Genomic DNA, 18,465 nt, shown 5'->3' on the forward strand with positions numbered 1-18,465 from the left:
TCAACTGGCATTTTCATCGCCACTGTCAGCTTGCAACCCACAACCTACATATTCCACGCAAGCATTTCAAGGTCCTAGCTGCGCAAACGTGGTAAATATTTTTAGCAACCCTTAATATTGTGAATGGAGGAGATGGAAAATTGAAGGTTAGGAACGGAATACTATCTGCTGGGAAATTCGTACTGTGATTTCTGGACAGGGGTGTATTCAAGAAAATCGTTCTATATTGAATTAAACAATAATTTTGTACTTTGGTTTGGGGTATGTAATTCTGGGGAGCTTCAGTTGCCTTTAATTCAGAAATGAATTTCACGAAACGGAAAACTTATAACAATGATAACATAAACAGTACAAAATTCAAATTATCTTCGGCATAGATCACTGTTTATTCCCAATTCAAACCTGAATTCCGCAACACAATATTTTAACTTATGGGATATTGCCAACTCAAATTCGATTTTCCATGGCCACCTGAAATGTCAATAAAGAAACAGTTATATCACTGAAGTGGCGAACTAAAAAAATCTTCGACTAATAAGCCATTTTATTCTATACATAAAAAGGTGACTGTAGAAATGTTACATTGTTTTATCGATATCACAACTTTATAAAATAGAGGCGAAAAATGAATTTTCACTTTTAACAAAAGAAGTTAGAGGAATGCGTTATTGGCCATTATCCATCTTCCGAATGTCAAGGTCAATAACATGCCATCTATTTTTCCCTAGTCCATCAATCCCACCCCGGATTTTGCCCATCCCTGTAAATTTTGGAATTTCTACAGACATCGATTGCAATTTACATTTTCTTGCAATAAAATCTCATGAACTTATGTAGTGCCCTTCCAAAGAAGGTTTTACCTCATCAAGTACACCGAGACACCGAGTAGGTACTTCAGGTTTTTTTTTCTTTGCATGGGTTGGAAATACTGAAATTTTTACTGAACCTTCCAACTTTACGCTTTTGGTTTAACAGTTGAGTATTAAACTCAATTGGAACACAATGGAATTTAAACATGTCAAGAGCTTATATTCTGACTTTTTGACGAGGTCTAGTAGTTATAGGAATTGAATCTTACCAAAGCGACCATTTATATCATTTATATTCGTTCGTTTTTCCATATAATAATAATGAATTTCAAGAGAATTTTTGAAATTCATTTTTAATTTATGATTGAATGAAAAAAACAACCTTCAAATAGAGGGTTACCTTCATCTGACAAAAAAACGGAACTCACACAGCAAATTTGTGAAAGAAATTGAACAATTTGGTGAAAATTTTCGAATCCTCTGTTTTAAAAATACAAATATCAATATATAAAATTTTGGTAGCCACAACCCATTCAAAATACAAACATACTCGTTAATCACATTGCCAAAAAACTTGTAAAATACGCTTAGAAATTGAAATTTCTAGTCGAAGAGTTATGAAACATGCGATGATTTATAGAAAGAAACCCTCATATTCAGGCTTATTTGCACACTAATTCGAATTGTTATAAAATCATTTTAAAACACATCTCGAAATTTTTCATTTCAATTGAGGAATTAGATGATATTTTTGCTTTGGAGATGTGGAAATATATTAGATTCAATCATATAGGTATTTTTTTCTGAATAATATCTCATATTTCTGCAACTCTCAGTAGATTCATCTTTCTTTAATATTTAGTTCATTTACTAAGACGTAGAAGGTCCACATAATATTTCAAATATTTTTTTTCCAAACTAGTGCGGAAAGACACTTTTCGCAAGAGTTTTATTTATTAGAAACAATATTTTTTCTTCAAGCACTTGAAATATACAGGGTGTCCCGGAAAGAAGGCGACAAACGGATACCATGAATTAATATCATCAGGTTGTACTCGCATCGAGAGGCTTTAAACGCCTGAGTGCCTTCGTTTATTGGGATATACAGGGTGATGTTCATCTTATTAGCACGGATCGCACCGATAGTATTTCAGAATAGATATGAGAACCCATATAAGTGCGTCCACTGATACATATCGTACCGCCCAGATGCATCGCTTGATCCTTTTAATGCGATCCGTGCGTTGCGTACGATGCGGAACTGTGGACGCTCACCTTGAATCAGATCCGTACTGGGAAATTTCAGACTTTTCCTATTTTCGTGAATATTGGATCACCCTGTACGTGGATATTAAGAATTTTTCCTTTGGTTTCGTAACCACAAAGAATTAATGAAAAGTCTAAATCTCCACTTGGCACCGTCATACAGGGTGGTCATTAAACATACCCTTCAATAAATCTCGAACTTAGGTAAAATTATTTCAAATTTTACAGTTTTCTCACCTTTTTAGACTACCTTCCTTGGTATTTTTATTATATTTGAAAAATAGAAGCGTACTAGCAAAATTTGAAAATAAATACAAGATTTTGAGTAGATTTTGAGTAGAGATTTTGAGTTAAGGATATCAAATCATAAAAAAGTTTTCATAAATGAACGAATTTATTTGAGAAAACTTCCAATCACCAAACTGAATGATGTATATAACAAAAAACAGCAAATAAATTGAATGGAAAAATTTTCAGTCCAGGAATTTATCGAAATGGTTATCCCCTCATTTCAATACATTTTTGAGCACGTTGATATAGTTGTTTCACAGCTTTTCCTAGCGTATTCGATTGTAATTTAATAAAATCGCAAGCATCAATAATTCTTTCTAGCAGTTGCTCCCTAACTGCTTATCTGTACTACATAGAGCTCTTGTGTAAGCGCTCCCCATGAAAAATAATCTAACAGTGTCAGATCAGGGGATCGTGGAGATCAAGCCACTTGTCTCACAAAAACCAAATTACCTATAGTGGGAGCTCCCACCAAAGTAGCGTAGCACAGACATGGCACATACATGACAACGGCGATGCATAATTTTCAGATATCGCATCTGACAATTCACTCAGATGTGCGATATCTGAAAATTATGCAACGCCTTTGTCAATCAACCCCCTAGGAGGTGAGCTATACCTCAATTGGAAGATCACTTGACCCTCTACATGAATACTATGGTTTGCAAATTTTTATTGAGTCTTGAAGAAGTTACAGGGGCTGACAATTTGAAAACTTTCCCGGCCAATTACGTCTCGACAAGGATGTTTTCAAAGAAAAAGCCGGTACAGGTCAATTTTTATTCGGAGAGGGACATGTTTCTAGTAGAATTGTAAGCCGAAATCTCCTCAATCTTAGTTGCTGGAGTTGTCACCCCTAAATTCTTAATAGGGAATAGGGCGTGAGCTATACCTCAATTGGAAGACAATAGTATTATGTAGAGGGATATATTGTCTTTCAATTGAGGTTTAGCTCACCCTCTTTTCCCTATGAAGAATTTAGGGGTGACAGCCCCTACACCTAGGTTCGGGGAGATTTCGGCTTACAATTTTGCTCAAAATATGTCCCCCTCCCTTTAAAAGTTGACCAGTTTTTCCTTTGAAAACACCCTTGCCGAGACATAATTGGCCTGGCAAGTTTTGAAATTGTCAGTCCCTGTAACTATACTTCAAGCAATCAATAAAAATTTGTAGACCATAATATTCATGTAGAGGGACAAGTGATCTTTCAATTGAAGTAAATCTCACCCCTGATTCCCTATTAAGAATTTAGGAGTGATAGCCCCTACACCTAGGGTTGAGAAGATTTCGGCTTACAATTCCGCTCAAAATATGTCCTCCTCCGAAAAACATCCTTGTCACGACATAATTGGCCTGGCAAGTTTTTAAATTGTCACCCCGTATATCAAAGTCAAGACTCACCCTGCATGTAGTGTGTATTTGAATACTGAGAATAAATAATGTCCAAGGGCATTGAAGAATTTAATTTTCTGGAAGAGGGCGTTCGGTCAAAAAAGTTTGAGAACCACTGCTTTAGACTAACGAAAATAAAAACGTGAACACATGTGTCAAAGATAATTATTTGTAGTGAGACAATGTAGAACGAAACAAAGATAAATAATCTTTATAATCTATAATCTTTGGTACGAAATTACTCGAACTCTGGTTACTACAACATAACAACGTTTTAATGCAACAATCGAAAATCTACCAAACATTGAAAGACCGCAATGAATGAAGCTATTAGACAAAATATTGCAGCAATTGATTCGCTATAACGAACTGTAATTCATTTCTCGTTCTTTCAAATTATTTCCACTAAACTTAGTGAGATAATAAACAGGGAGTCATACCTACTAAGAAGTTCAATAAATATCGTCTTTTCGTAAGATTTTCATTTGATTTCGTACTTCAATCCAACCGCCTGAATAATAATTCCCTCATCTAGTTGCAATTGTTCAAAACTTACAGCTGCCGATGAGGACCGTATTATTCGAGTCATTAAAAAAGGTGATCACTTCGAGGTTTTACGGCAGATAGGATTTGAGTGCCCAGCCTTCCCAGTTCAAGATGAAGAGGAAGTATCTGCTGATAAACAAGGTGAGGATATGTTATCGAATAACGATTTCAATATGTTAACGTTTATATCGCTTATCTCGCATTACCATTTATTCCTTATTTCCAAAGTGTATTTTCCCAATTTTCATCAATGACGTGGAAAAGCCCAAATTTCTAACTCCCCCGAAAACCCATTACACTTGTAACGAGACTTGATTGTTTTAAAAATCAAGCCTCGTCTAAAATATCCGTTTCCCTGAATTTTCCAGTTGAAACAATGCAACACCGTCTGATGGGGATTTCAGTTTCAATTTAGTTATGCCGTTTCATTTTAGAAATATTTTTCAGAATCCTGATGAATAAATTCAAATTCCGTATAATTGAAATTTCCATCATTCCGCCGTAAGAATCCAAAATAAAGAAAAAGTGTCTTTCTGCATTCGGCGTTGTTTTTCCGTCCACAAAAACACACCGAATTCAGTATAAAACAACGTGGATTGCAGATAACGACAGTTTCTTTTACCGATAAAGAGATAACCGCCACCGAGAATATTTCTTCTGGGGAGAATATTCGAGAATTACGAATTTTTGAGTGCGATTTTGATCACGTGACCGTCCACATGTTGGAGAGACGAACATTATTCATTCGGTAGTCATTCGTTATTGATTCTGTATTCTAGATTCATTCTGATTTCAGTCTTGATTTCGTTATTGATTCGTGATTCTTAATTCTTGATTCAGTAATTAATTCATATCCGCTTTAATTAAGTCTTTCTTCCTACTAGAGTTTTCTTTTGCTTTTCTTCATTTTTTGCTCAGTGGTGGTGTTACCGTACCGCAACAAACTGTAAGTCTTTTCTTGATACCGCATAGTTCGGGATTCAGAGTTGCATTCTTTTATTTGTTTAATTGTGTTAATCCTTGTGGTTAATCCCCCTGTTTAACGCAAGCTTCTGTCGCCTGGTTCTCTGGTGAACCAAGACCAGTCGACGGAAATCTCGAAGTTTTTCTACTGGTAATGCTTGGCGTGTGACACCCAAGGTTGCCACAGAAAGACCACAGTAACCTATCCCGTCCTACCCCATTTGTGTTCCGTTTAGACTTCCCGTTTAACGCAGACTTCTGTCGCCTGGCTATCTGGTGACGGAAACCAATCGGCAGAGGTCTTGAAGTTTTTCTACTGGTAATGCTTGGCGTGTGACACCCAAGGTTGCCACAGAAAGAGCACAGTAACTTATACCGTACTACCCCTGTTGTGTTCCGTGTAGATTTCCCGTTTACCGCAGACTTCTCTCGCCTGGCTATCTGGTGACAGAAACCAATCGGCAGACGTCTCGAAGTTTTTCTGCTGGTAATGCTTGGCGTGTACACCCAAGGTTGCCACGGAGAGACCACGATAAACTACACCGTTATCCTGTAAATTGTTGCATTGTGTTTCATCTGCATCAACCCCGTCCCGTTTATTGAATAGTTTCAATTCTGATTGGCCTGTACACTGAAAATCACTGAAAATGCTCGGGATCAAACCCATTGCTAAATTAACCGATTACAGAGACTTGGATCTTTCTGAGACATTTTGTATAAACCCCGTACATCCGTTATTGTCTCAGAAGGAATCAAAGTAACCGCTATTAATTGTTTGCTTTCTTTAATACCTGACTGAGTATAATTGATTTGAATATTCTTTGTTTCGTTGATTTCACTTTCTGATCACCGTGACAAGTTATTGCATTTCTGTTTTCATCATTTTCGAACTTGGTCATCAGCTGTATATGTTTCTTGACTTGGAAATAACTGTATGGTTCACTGTAATTTAGATTGTTGTAATAAATTCGGTTTTAAAGTACCTACTTGTTATCGCTACCACCTTAGATAACCCCGAACTCTGTCTCTGACTAGTAGGTACCTGGGTGGGTTTGCTATTTCTCCCTTTTGAAAGAATAGCTGGCGCTCGAGATTAAACCCCTTTTCCGAACCAAACCCGTTACACACTTATAGATAAATTAGCTGCCATATAGTACAGCAAGATGTAAATGATTAAAAAGTTTTTTCCATATAAAAATTTTTTGTTACTTAAATATTGTAGCCGTTTTTTGCAAATGTTCTAAGGTTAGTATATTTCGGATTGAGTTGAAAATGTTGAAATTGGTTACAGTGAATTTGAATTTCCTTTCTAGTTTCTTAACCCTCAAAATGAATCGAAGGATTCGTGTAAAGTGTAAAGTTTAAATGAATCAACTCTTTCTTGCATGTATGTTTATGCATACCCAAAACACTTTGGGAAAATGCTTTGAAATCTACAAATATTGGAATATCGACTTCAACAGTTATTTGTGCAACCTGTAATGAATCCGAATTTTCTGAGAAAAATTGGAGTTCATTTTAGTGCATTCCTTTCATTACATATTTCCGCCTTTGAAAATATTTAATTCTCAAATATTCAGTACATTCATTCCGATAGGCAGAGTAAATGTAAAAAACCGTTTATCTGTGTTTAACGTTGTTTTTCTTGCATGCCGTTGAAGATTTCGACGTTTTTCTGATGTTGATATGCGATAAACTGGAGCTGACGACGTTTTTCATTCTTGTCGCATTCTGGAATTTTCAGATTTTCAACGTGGGGGGGATTTGCCTATAAAAGCAGATTTTCCCCCGCGACGGTTACTTTTTACTTCAGTCTCTTTTACTTCCGACTCTTTGACTTTGACTGTTTTACTCTTTAGTCTCTTTAGTTAGTTTACGCTCCGTACTTTTCTCTGCGATTCGACTTTAATTGTGTGCACGACAAGCCGTTCAACAAATTCATAAATAATTTTGTGTTGCGAGTATTAGAGCTCTTAGGAATTAATTTTTAGTTTTTCGTTTGTTTTCCGCGAGTGCCTGAAATAAAGGAGGTAGGTCCCGGTCTTTACCGTTCAGTCTCTTCATTAGACCTTCACCGGTTACTTCTTTGACACTGCTGTACTGTATCGCTTTCTGTTATCTTTTATCGTACTTTACCCTGTTTCGTGAGTCTGACTTTTCCCTTCGCTATCAGTCATGGTGCGTAAGTCCTTGTGGTAGTGAAGAGAAAGTCCCGTCAACCCCCCTGTTCGCGTTCCCGCGTCATAAGTATTGAAATAGAAATCTCTTCTTTTCTATCAGTCATGGCGCGTAAGCCCTTGGGGTAGAGAATAAGAGATACCGCTCGTCGTCAGTGAAAACCCGTAGTTGCGCTCAAAATAGACCTTTTCTTCGCTATCAGTCATGGAGCGTAAGCCCTTGGGGTAGTGAATAAAAGTATTTTTGGAGAAATATAAATAATTACATTTGAACAACCTTTGATTTTTCACTGTACCCGGTATAAACTTCATAAAGTGCTCCTGATCGGATCGAATTTCCAGAATGTATGTTTGCTGATCGATTCGCTCATATTTCATACCTACACATATTTCCGTTGTTTATATAATCAGTTTCCGAAGGTGTGAATAAACTGGTACATAATTTAATTTTGACTACTTCCTTATCGCTACCACCCTAGATAACAGCGAACTCTGTCTCCGACTAGCAGCTATTCTGGTAGGTTTGCTATTCTTCCTACTGAAAAGAATAGCTGGTACTCGAGATAAGTTTCTCCGAGGAAACCACGTTACAAACCAGTTGGGAAAAGCAATATTTTTCGTAATGAGCGCTTCGCTCGTTGCGCAAAAAAACGCGAAATACGAAAAATAGTGTTTCCCAACGTGTTTCACGCAATATTTTTCTTTATTTTGATTAGGATATTTCTATGAATTCAAATTAAAACTACCAAAAACGTCTTTGAAATCTCGGAGATTCCTTTAAAATTGTCTATCTCTGCTATGAAAGCCAGTATCGTTTCATCATCAGTTGCGAAATATTGTACTTTGCGTAACTGGTTGCGAAAAGTGAAACCTTTCAAAACGTCGATGCGTTTTTAAAAGTGTCACTTTATATGTCTATTTGTGAAAATTAGAAAAAATAGTTTTTTCTTCAGAATGGACCTTTAATAACTGTATGAAGCGTAATGAAACACATTCTAAATAGTTCCTGAAGGAACTGTTTTTTTTTAAGATTCATTTTAAATCATGAAAAAATTGCGCAAAAAAATTTAAAAGTTATATAAAGGGCTTTTATGATCAATCACCCTTCATTATACAATAAATAAACATTCAGTTTGGATAGTTCTTCCCATAGATAAAGATCTAGATATTTAAAATGTGGCTTACTTTCATATACAGGGTGTTTCATGAGTCCTTGGCCATAGCAGAATGGTGAATGCAGGTCATCCAGGCCTTTCAGAAAACTGTTTTATTCTGTATCCTAAGGCTAATAGTTTCGGAGATACGTGGTGATTCATGAATATTGACCTAAATTTGCGATAGCCATAACTCTGGAATGCAAGGTCCGATTTCGATCAAATTTTATGAGTTTGTTCACTTCAGAAAGCTCTTCCAAACAGTTCATAAAATATCAATATTTTCAGGGCAGTACACAGAATATCATGATTTTTCTTTCAAGCTCCAAAATCTATATTTTTGACATCATTTGCTGAAATTTCGTTATTGCCGTGAAAAACTACATAAGTTATTCTAAGGAATTCAATTTTCACTTTGCATGGCACACTTGTCACAAGGGAATAGGAACAGAACGAATTCATATCTTATGTCATTTTTTCGAAATGCGGTCCTGTTTTTACTTCTTCGGTGATAATATTCATTGTCCTCTGCCGCGATTCTGAATTATTTTAAATTCTGTTCTATTCTTCTTCATTTGAAACCCTCAGCACATACAGAGTGTACGTAAAAAAGTGTTTAAAAGTATGCAAAGTCGAGCTGTGAATTCTCTAAAATTACATATTGAATTTAGATACAAAGGATGTAAACCATCTTGGAAAATATAATCCGTGAGTGTATTTGCTTCATAACACACTAAACTATCAAAATTTATTCTTCCGAAAAACCATAACCTTTTCATTTCTTTTCATAAAACAACAATGAAGGATCCGAACAAATTAATGTTTTATATCATTCGTTCGAAATGCGGTCCTGTTTTTATTCCCCTGGTGATATTATTCGATCGAGATTTTAAATTTTTTTTTAATTCTTTTCAACCTTAGGCAGAGGATAGAAGAAGCCTGTGCAGAAGTGGAACAAAATCCCGATATGGTAAGAAGGGCAATAAATAATCTGATTTTAAGCACTACGAAATGTGTCGAGATGGAAGAACTCCATTTCGAACATCTCTTATGATAGTACATTTTCATTGTTGATGAATAAATTTTAATACTTATGTCTGTTATGAAGCAAATACACTTACGGATTACATTTTCAAAGATGGTTTACATCATTTGTATCTTAATTCAATATGTAATTTCAAAAGAATTCACAGTTCGAATTTGCATACTCTCAAACACTTTTTTACGAACACTCAGTATGTGCTGAGGGTTTAAAATGAAGAAGAATTGAACAGAATTTAAAATTATTCAGAATCTCGGTAAAGGACAATAAATATTATCACCGAAGGAATAAAAACAGGACCGCATTCCGAAAAAATGACATAAAATATGAATTATCTAGTTTTCCATGGCAATAACGAAATTTCTGTAAGGGATGTAAAAAATATAGGTTTTGGGGCTCGAACTACAAATCATGATATTCTGCGTACTGCCTTGAAAATATTGATATTTCATGAACCGTTTGAAAGAGCATTCTGAAGTGAAAAAACCCATAAAATTTGATCGAAATCGGACCTTGCAATCCAGAGTTATGGCTATCGCAAATTTAGGTCAATATTCATGAATCACCAGGTATCTCCGAAACTAATAGCCTTAGGATACAAAACAAGCAAGTTTTCTGAAATGCCTGGATGACCTGCATCCACCATTAGGCTATGGCCAACGACTCATGAAACACCATGTATAACAAAAGCACCAAGATTGAAAAAACAAAGAAAAATTTGCTTTTATTTCAACGAAACTCTTTTCTATTTTACTTACTATTGTGAAGTTTCATGATTTATGTTTCATGTAAAATTGAATTAATTTAATCAATTTTCACTTAAAAAACTTACTTTCTTGATCTGAAACAAATTTATACCTCTGAAATTATTTTCAACATGAAGGTAGAAAAATTTTTTTTCGGTGAATATGTCGAGGCAGTTATCTGAAAAATAAGAAGGAGTTTGAAATAAAGAAAACAAGAGATCATATTCCATAATTTTCTTCATTTTTTTTTAGATGCTCCGGTACCTATCGTGACGATATGTATGTATACTTTTTTTAGAGGTTTGTCTGGGGGGTGATCTTCTGAGGGTCCTGAACCTGTATTTGGAGGAAGACGTAGCTCGTTTCATCAGTGGATGTGTGGTGGAGCCGTTGAGCTATTTGCACCGCAATCCCATCGTTTATAGGTAAATATGAAACAAATTGATTATTTAAACTCATTCGGAATGCAAAGGAAATTTCGTATGAATCTTTCTGCTGAGATTGAATAAATCTATGTTAGTGTTTAACAATCTTTGAACTGATTCTACTTTATAGTTGATATACAGTGCGCGTCAAAATTATGGAACAAATTCATTTTCTCAGAAGAAAAGTATGTATCTTGTATCTTCTTTACAGGCGTGCAGAAATTTTCAAGAAGAAATTTTTTTTCTGATAAACTTGTTAGTTCAAAAAGGTTTTCAGTATGTGCACTTTGTCATGGCTCATTTACTTTGAGACGATGATACTTGATGAAATTTGTCACCGAATGAAAGTCGACCATTACAGTTTTGTTTATGCCCAACTTTCAACCCCCTCTCGTGAAAAATTAGAATGTGTGAAACACTGCGCTTCGGTTATGATCATAAGTACGTATGTTTCTACTGAAGTTGAAAGTTTTCGAATAAATGTTTCAATTCGCAGAAAGATTTCTGACAACGCATTAATGTTATGAATTTGTAACCAGGTACAACCACGTACAACCATGTAGAGATTTGAAATTCGAATTAATAAAATTGTTTTTCATGCTCATGGCTCCATTGCTCCATTAAAGGGTTCGTAAGGGTTAAAAGTTGTACATGAACAAAACTGTAATGGTCGACTTTCATTCGGTGACAAATTTCATCAGGTACCATCTTTTCAAAGTGAATGAACCATGACAAAGGGCACATACTGAAAACCTGTTTGAACAAATTTTTTTTTAAAAAATTTTTTCTTGAAAATTTCTGCAAGGTCTACAAAGACCTTGCCAAAAAAGTACCCACTTTCCCTATTCAAAAAATTTATTGGGTTGATGGGGATGACACAGGGTGCAACAAAAATCCTTCAAAAATATATTCAAATTTGGTGAAAGTGAAACAAAAATTGACCTGTACCAGGATTTTGTTGCCAAATACTTTTCTTCTGAGTAAATAAATTTGTTTCATAATTTTGACGCGCACTGTATACTCTGTTGAGTGTTGAGATCTTAATGAAATGGCTGTATATAAATATATTTAATACTATACTCAGGGCTTTAGAACGATACAATAAAGAGTTAGCAATCGAAAAAGAACTGGAAGCCAGAACATTTTTAAACAATAAAGAAAATGAATTTAAAAAATGATCGAAACACTGATATAAAGAAAATATATTTATTGAGACGTCTATAGAGGTATTAATATTTCGAAAATTTTGATTTAATCTTCAATATTATTGTTTTTATTTAATTGTAATTTTTTTTTCATGAATTCCATTTTTCAATATTTTTAGAATCATTTTGTAAAATATATGAATTCATGTTTGTTTTGTATAAGTTGAATAAATGCGTAAGAGATGTGCCGCTTTTCAGGTCTCTATTAATAAGGATCAAAATGATCAGGGCTAAACTTCTTGATTACGCTGCCTATTGGTTAGAACTTTCACACTTGATTACATAAATGCACAAAAGATTCCTGATGTATCTATTCATCTAACGCAATGTATTATTCAACAACATTTCCTTCTGATGGTGATAACGTCACAAAAAGATTATAAATTCATTTATAATAGTTTTCACTAGGGGAATTCAGAAAGATTGCTCGCATTGTCTTCCATTTCGTTAACCAATACCTAATCTATGCAGGGTCTTTCACGAGGAACCTCACCCATATTTATACGGGAAACTACTGAACGTATTTTCATTAAATTCAGCACTTATAAGTATTTCACGATGCTGTCAACTTCCGTTTTTCAAATTAGAACACCATTTTTTTATTGCAGAAATAGATTCCTTAGAAAATTTCAAGTTATTTTGATGTTACATTTTTCAGTTTTGGTTGGAAAATTCTCTCTGAGCGGGAAAATTCGAAAAAAAAATCGAAAATAGAGCTCCGCTAAAACAAGAATAACTTCGAGGTTTTTGGATGGAAAATTTTCATTTTTGGGATTTTTCAAGATGTAAGATTGATGTATCCATTTTAAAAATCGAAATCGCGATTCATGATACAGGGGGTGAAAAAATCGCTTTCAAAGTTAGGGATGACAAAACCGTGAAAAATCAATTTTTTCAAATTAGAACCCAATTTTTTTATGGCAGATATTGAATCTACGTTAAAAAATAATGTGAGTGTATGTATCACACCCTTGCCCTAAAATGGATATTTTCTGAGTTATTCACAAAAAACTGTTTTTCGTCTTGAATTTTCAGCTATTTCTTTTCCCTTCACGCCAAAAAGATGAAAATTTCAGAAACTGTTACTTAAACCATGCTTTAGATTTTACTACTCTAATATGCAAGAGAAAAAAGTTACAGGTTGTTCCTAAATAGATGACGAATTTTGATTCGAATTTGTATCGGAAACCTCTTTATTTCAACTAATCGGCCATCGGTTTTCTCTCCAGTGATAAATAAATAATTCCTTATGAACCATATGCAAAAACTTACCATGTTTTAGATTCTTTTTTTTTCAATGATAGATATCATCAATTACATCTGCCAAATTCCTCTTTATTCAGTAGCATTTTGTGTTTACTATTAATTTGGTGATAATTCACAGGCTATTTGAAGATCGATGGTTGGCGAACAATGGTCCACATCTTTGGCCACCATGTTCTCCCGATTTAACTCCTTTAGACTATTATGTTTGGGGTAGGATAAAAATATTGTCTACTCAACTCCCCTGACTGATAAAGAGGACTGCATAGAACGAGTCAGAAATGCGTTCAGGTTTGTTTAGATTTTTAGATTCATAGTTTTGAAACTCAATTTGGTTTTTAAACACTTTTGCAGATCTCTTCCTCCCGATGAAATAAGAAGAGCAAAGCTCGAAGCATTCCTGAGACGTATAAATAAATGTCTAGAAATTAACGGTAAAACTTTGAGCATCTTCTCTAGTTATAACTGCGAGAGTTTGCCATGGTTCTCCTAATAGTAACTTGAAGTCGGTTTCAAGAAGGGGTGAAAAATCTACAGCATGGTTCAAATAACAGTTCCTGAAATTTTCATCTTTTTGGCGTGAAGGGAAAAGAAATAGCTGAAAATTCAAGACGAAAAACAGTTTTTTGTGAATAACTCAGAAAATATCCATTTTAGGGCAAGGGTGTGATACATACACTCACATTATTTTTTAACGTAGATTCAATATCTGCCATAAAAAAATGGGGTTCTAATTTGAAAAAATTGATTTTTCACGATTTTGTCATCCCTAACTTTGAAAGCGATTTTTTCACCCCCTGTATCATGAATCGCGATTACGATTTTTAAAGTGGATACATCAATCTTACATCTTGAAAAATCCCAAAAATGAAAATTTTCCATCCAAAAACCTCGAAGTTATTCTTGTTTCAGCGGAGCTCTATTTTCGATTTTTTTTTCGAATTTTCTAAGGAATCTATTTCTGCAATGAAAAAATGGTGTTCTAATTTGAAAAACGGAAGTTGACGTCATTTCCGGAAAAACCGGAGGTGCTCATGCCTTGAAAATATTTTATATTTCATCAGCATCGTGAAATACTTATAAGTGCTGAATTTCATGAAAATACGTTCAGTAGTTTCCCGTATAAATATGGGTGAGGTTCCTTCATGAAAGACCCTGTATATATCTTCCAATCGCACGTGTCATTATTAAATTCATATATTTGTGCCTAATAAGAATTATTTTTCTGATCACCCCATTTTGAATATTTATATGAATATGCATAAAGTATTAATAATGAATATCTAGACTTGTGTTTAAACCTCTTTCCTCAAACGCATTCAATTTGGAACTGATTCCTGAAAAATAATACATGCATGTGTTGGTACACATTTTTGATAAGGCATACAACGTAAGGCTGCAGTAGGTGCATATTTGGGTGAATCAAATTTTAAATTTCCACATGATAAAATTGTGAATTTTATTTTTTTCCTATTGTCCCCATTTAAATACTTTATTCAAAAGAAAATTTTCTACTGTTTACGACTCTGTATATAGCAGAGTTGAAGTTTCTCCAAGAAATTAGTGAATTTTACTAAAAAAACTGCCAAATCTGGCCTCTCCTCTGGACCACTATTCGAAAGTATTTTTGAACCGACTATACATCAATTATTTATTGTTGAAACAATTAAATATAATTGTTTCAACAATAAATAATTGATGCGAATAATAACTCGCATTCCCCAAACAATACAGTTTAATTTTTATCTCTATATACATGGCATATAAGATTTGTAATTCGTTGCTGTTATGTGAATTATAACGATCTCTATTAGTGGGATAGCAGCTAGCAGCAATCTTCAATTGAATTGTGAACTCGTTTTTCGTGCTCGAGCTTTCGAGATTATTTATTTTTTTATCTCTTCATCAGGAGAACTATAATACAATAACACTTTAGTAAAAAAGACATAAATGAATATTATAAAAGGCTTACGAAATTAAGAATATATCAATTAGGGATGGAATAGTGTATATACGAATTCCACAAAATTCAAATAGTATGAACTCAAGAAGAGATATAGGTGGTCTCAGTTCCATGTTTTCTTATTTAATTCATTTCGATTCAAATCACTCAAAGATGCCAATATTTAAAAAAAAAATCTAATTTTTTTAATTGACGATTGTCAAGTGCTTTTAACCATTCTTGGGGATTGGTTCATCCAAAACTCCTACACTTCCTCGGTACCTCAAGAATAATAGCGACCACGATTCCACTCGAGATTGGGTACATAGCCATTATTGTCGAAAATTTCAGCTTTTTTGCAAGTATCGTACTATACTACGCCATCGATATTTAGATTTCATGGCCAATTTATGGTTGACCGGTGGACCTACACGGCGAAGGGCGTAGAAAATTGAAGGGAACGCAAGAAATTCATGAATGCAAATATTAAAATAACTCATCTGTACATTTCACCGACTATACTTATCCATACAAATTATTCAGTTTATACATATCAGTATCAGCTGAGAAAAACGCGTTTTAACTTCAAAATCCGTTGATATTATTTATTATTGTCATTATTAATATAATTATACATAAAATTAGTACATTACATGAAATGACTTAGATTTTTTTTTCCGTGTATTGATCGACATCGTCAGTTCTTTCGTTAAATCGTTCGGAAGCGATTTAAAGTATGACTGAACTAGTTTCATGCTTGTTTTAATATACCGTAAGATACTACTCTTCATTCTGAATTGAATTGTTTGTATAACTCATTTTCGGACAAAAATTGACATTCATGGTTTTTTCCCTGTACCCTTCAAGTGCTGTTTTCTTTCAGATCGATTGAACGCTACAATGACGAAGGAAGTGTGCCGAGTGACGACACCTTCGAGTCGAACCTACGACTAGCCGTCAGAAGACAGATTCCAACTGCTCATCACCCCGTTACCGAGCCCAGAGGTGAGATAGCCTTCTGTATTTTACTTGGGAACCTCATTTTCAACCCCTTGTGTACCATTTACCCTGTTTCCTTTCTCCGTGTTGGGATTGAGTTTCTTGCTGGTGTGAAAACACGTCAGAAACAGAAACCAGCGTGGTAGCCCATTGTGTACCTGTAATCCTGTTTCCCTTCTCCGTGTTGGGAGTAAATTTCTAGCTGGCATAAAAAGACGTCAGAAACGGAAGCCAGCGCGGTAAACTCTTGTAGACCCTCTTTTTCCTTCCTTTGCGCTGTGACGAAGTTTCTGGCTGGCGTGAAAACACGTCAGAAGCGGAAAACAGAGAAGAGGTTCGTAACCTAACCCCGTACAGTGTTTTCTCCATCCGCCAATTCTGTAGTTTGAAACTGAGCCCCAATTTACCTTACCTGTTTGGGGTATCTTTGGTTCTGGCGGGTGAACGATTCTGTAACCTCCGTAATGCGTTTGAGATCGGATCTTCTTTTTCTTTCCGTCCGTTTCACTCCGCAAATCCACCATTTTTGTATATTTGTAGGTACTTGATTCCAAGGAAGACCTCCTCAGTTCTGTAAAGTAGACTCTTATTCTATTGTATTACGTTTTTTTTTCACTCGACCAAAACTGTAATAATTGTGCCGGTTGTGTTTCTTATACTACGAGTCAACGAATAAATTTGTGAACTCCGATTTTGACATTCACTGGTTATCGCTAACACCCCACATAATACCGAACCTTGTTTTCGACTTGAAGCCACCAGGGTAGAGGTTGGCTCCCTTCAAAGAATAGCTGGCGCTCGAGATACATGGGCGTTGTACCGCCTTTTATGCCACAAATTTCAAGGCCGCAGAACTATAAATTTCCGATTATTCATCACAGCAAGAATTTGAATCAAACAAGGTTGACTTTTATTTTTCTCCGTGCATTATATTACAATTTGCGATCCGTCTAATTATCTTATTATAGTTTGCTAATTTTCAACAGGTTTGTAGAATTTGACTGGGCTGCTCTCAGATTCCAGACTATGCCTGCACCGAGAATTCTAGTGCCACTACTGCAAAACTCTTTCGATACTTCGATACTACATTTCGAAACTGTTGATTTCGTGGAAGAAGTACCGCCATCTATAGACACTAGCAACTGGGATATTGATTTTTGACGATTTGTTGGAGCAGAAATTGAAAATTGTAAATAATTTTCACTGTAAATATTGTAAATAATCTTGAGTGTAAATATAGTAAATAATTTCGAGTGTAAATATTGCAAATAATTTTGTGTGTATATATATATAGAGAGAAAAAGTTTATTTTAATGGCCATCGACCTAGGTCCTTCAGCCCGTATATATATATATTGTAAATAATTTTCGGCGTGAATATCCAAATGATTATATTGATGGTTTGGTGCGAAATTATTGGTGGCAAACTAATTGGTATAAATGTATCAAAGTCCAAGGTTATCATTTTGAACATTTACTAAAATAATATGAAATAAATAAAAAAATGATCAAAATCAGAATTATTTTTAATTTTTCCCAAATTCAAACAGAATGTACTAATTTTTGATGAAGAATAAGAATCTGCTGTAACGATACTTGATTTTTTTAGCAAAGATCAAGCCTCGTTTCAGATGTCCGTTTCCTTCAATTTTCCGGATGAAACAATGCAACACACCGTCTGATGGAAATTTCACTTTTAGTTTTGATAGTCCGTAGAATATCATTTCATCTAGAAATATTTTTAAGAATCCTGAAAAATTAAATTCAAATTCCGTTTATTGAAATTTCCATCAGTAATCCGCTGTAATATCCCAAAACAAAGAAACAGTGTCTTTCTGCATTCGGCGTTGTTTTTCCGTCCACAAAAACACCGTTGATTTGATGGATTCAGTATAAAACAACGTGGATTGCAGATAACGACAGTTTCTTTTACCGATAAAGAGATAATCGCCACCGAGAGTATTTCTTCTGGTATGGAGAGAATTATTCGAGAATACCGAATTTTTGGATACCATTTTGGTCACATGACCGTCCACCTGTTGGAAAGCTAGTAAATAGGGCCACACCACCAGACGAACGTCATTCATTCATTATTCTTTATTCGGCAGTTATTCATTATTCTTTATTCGACAGTTATTCTTTCGATTTTTATTGGATTTTGATTTCTTAGTGGTGTGACCGTACCGGAGCAAACCGTGAGTCTTTCCTTGATACCGCATTCTTTGTGATTCAAAGTTGCATTCATT

General features: G+C 34.8%; 1 long non-coding RNA gene across 1 annotated transcript; it reads left to right on the forward strand.

Annotated features, from left to right (window-relative positions):
• The first annotated feature begins 10,609 nt into the window (after positions 1-10,609).
• LOC123307842 lies at positions 10,610-17,670 on the forward strand. Its single transcript, XR_006537014.1, has 3 exons — positions 10,610-10,811; positions 16,105-16,226; positions 17,207-17,670. It is a non-coding gene; the product is annotated as an uncharacterized LOC123307842 (long non-coding RNA).
• Positions 17,671-18,465: the final 795 nt, after the last annotated feature.

Source organism: Coccinella septempunctata, chromosome 2 (assembly GCF_907165205.1).
Source record: "Coccinella septempunctata chromosome 2, icCocSept1.1, whole genome shotgun sequence".
In the NCBI taxonomy this organism is placed as follows: Eukaryota; Metazoa; Arthropoda; class Insecta; order Coleoptera; family Coccinellidae; genus Coccinella; species Coccinella septempunctata.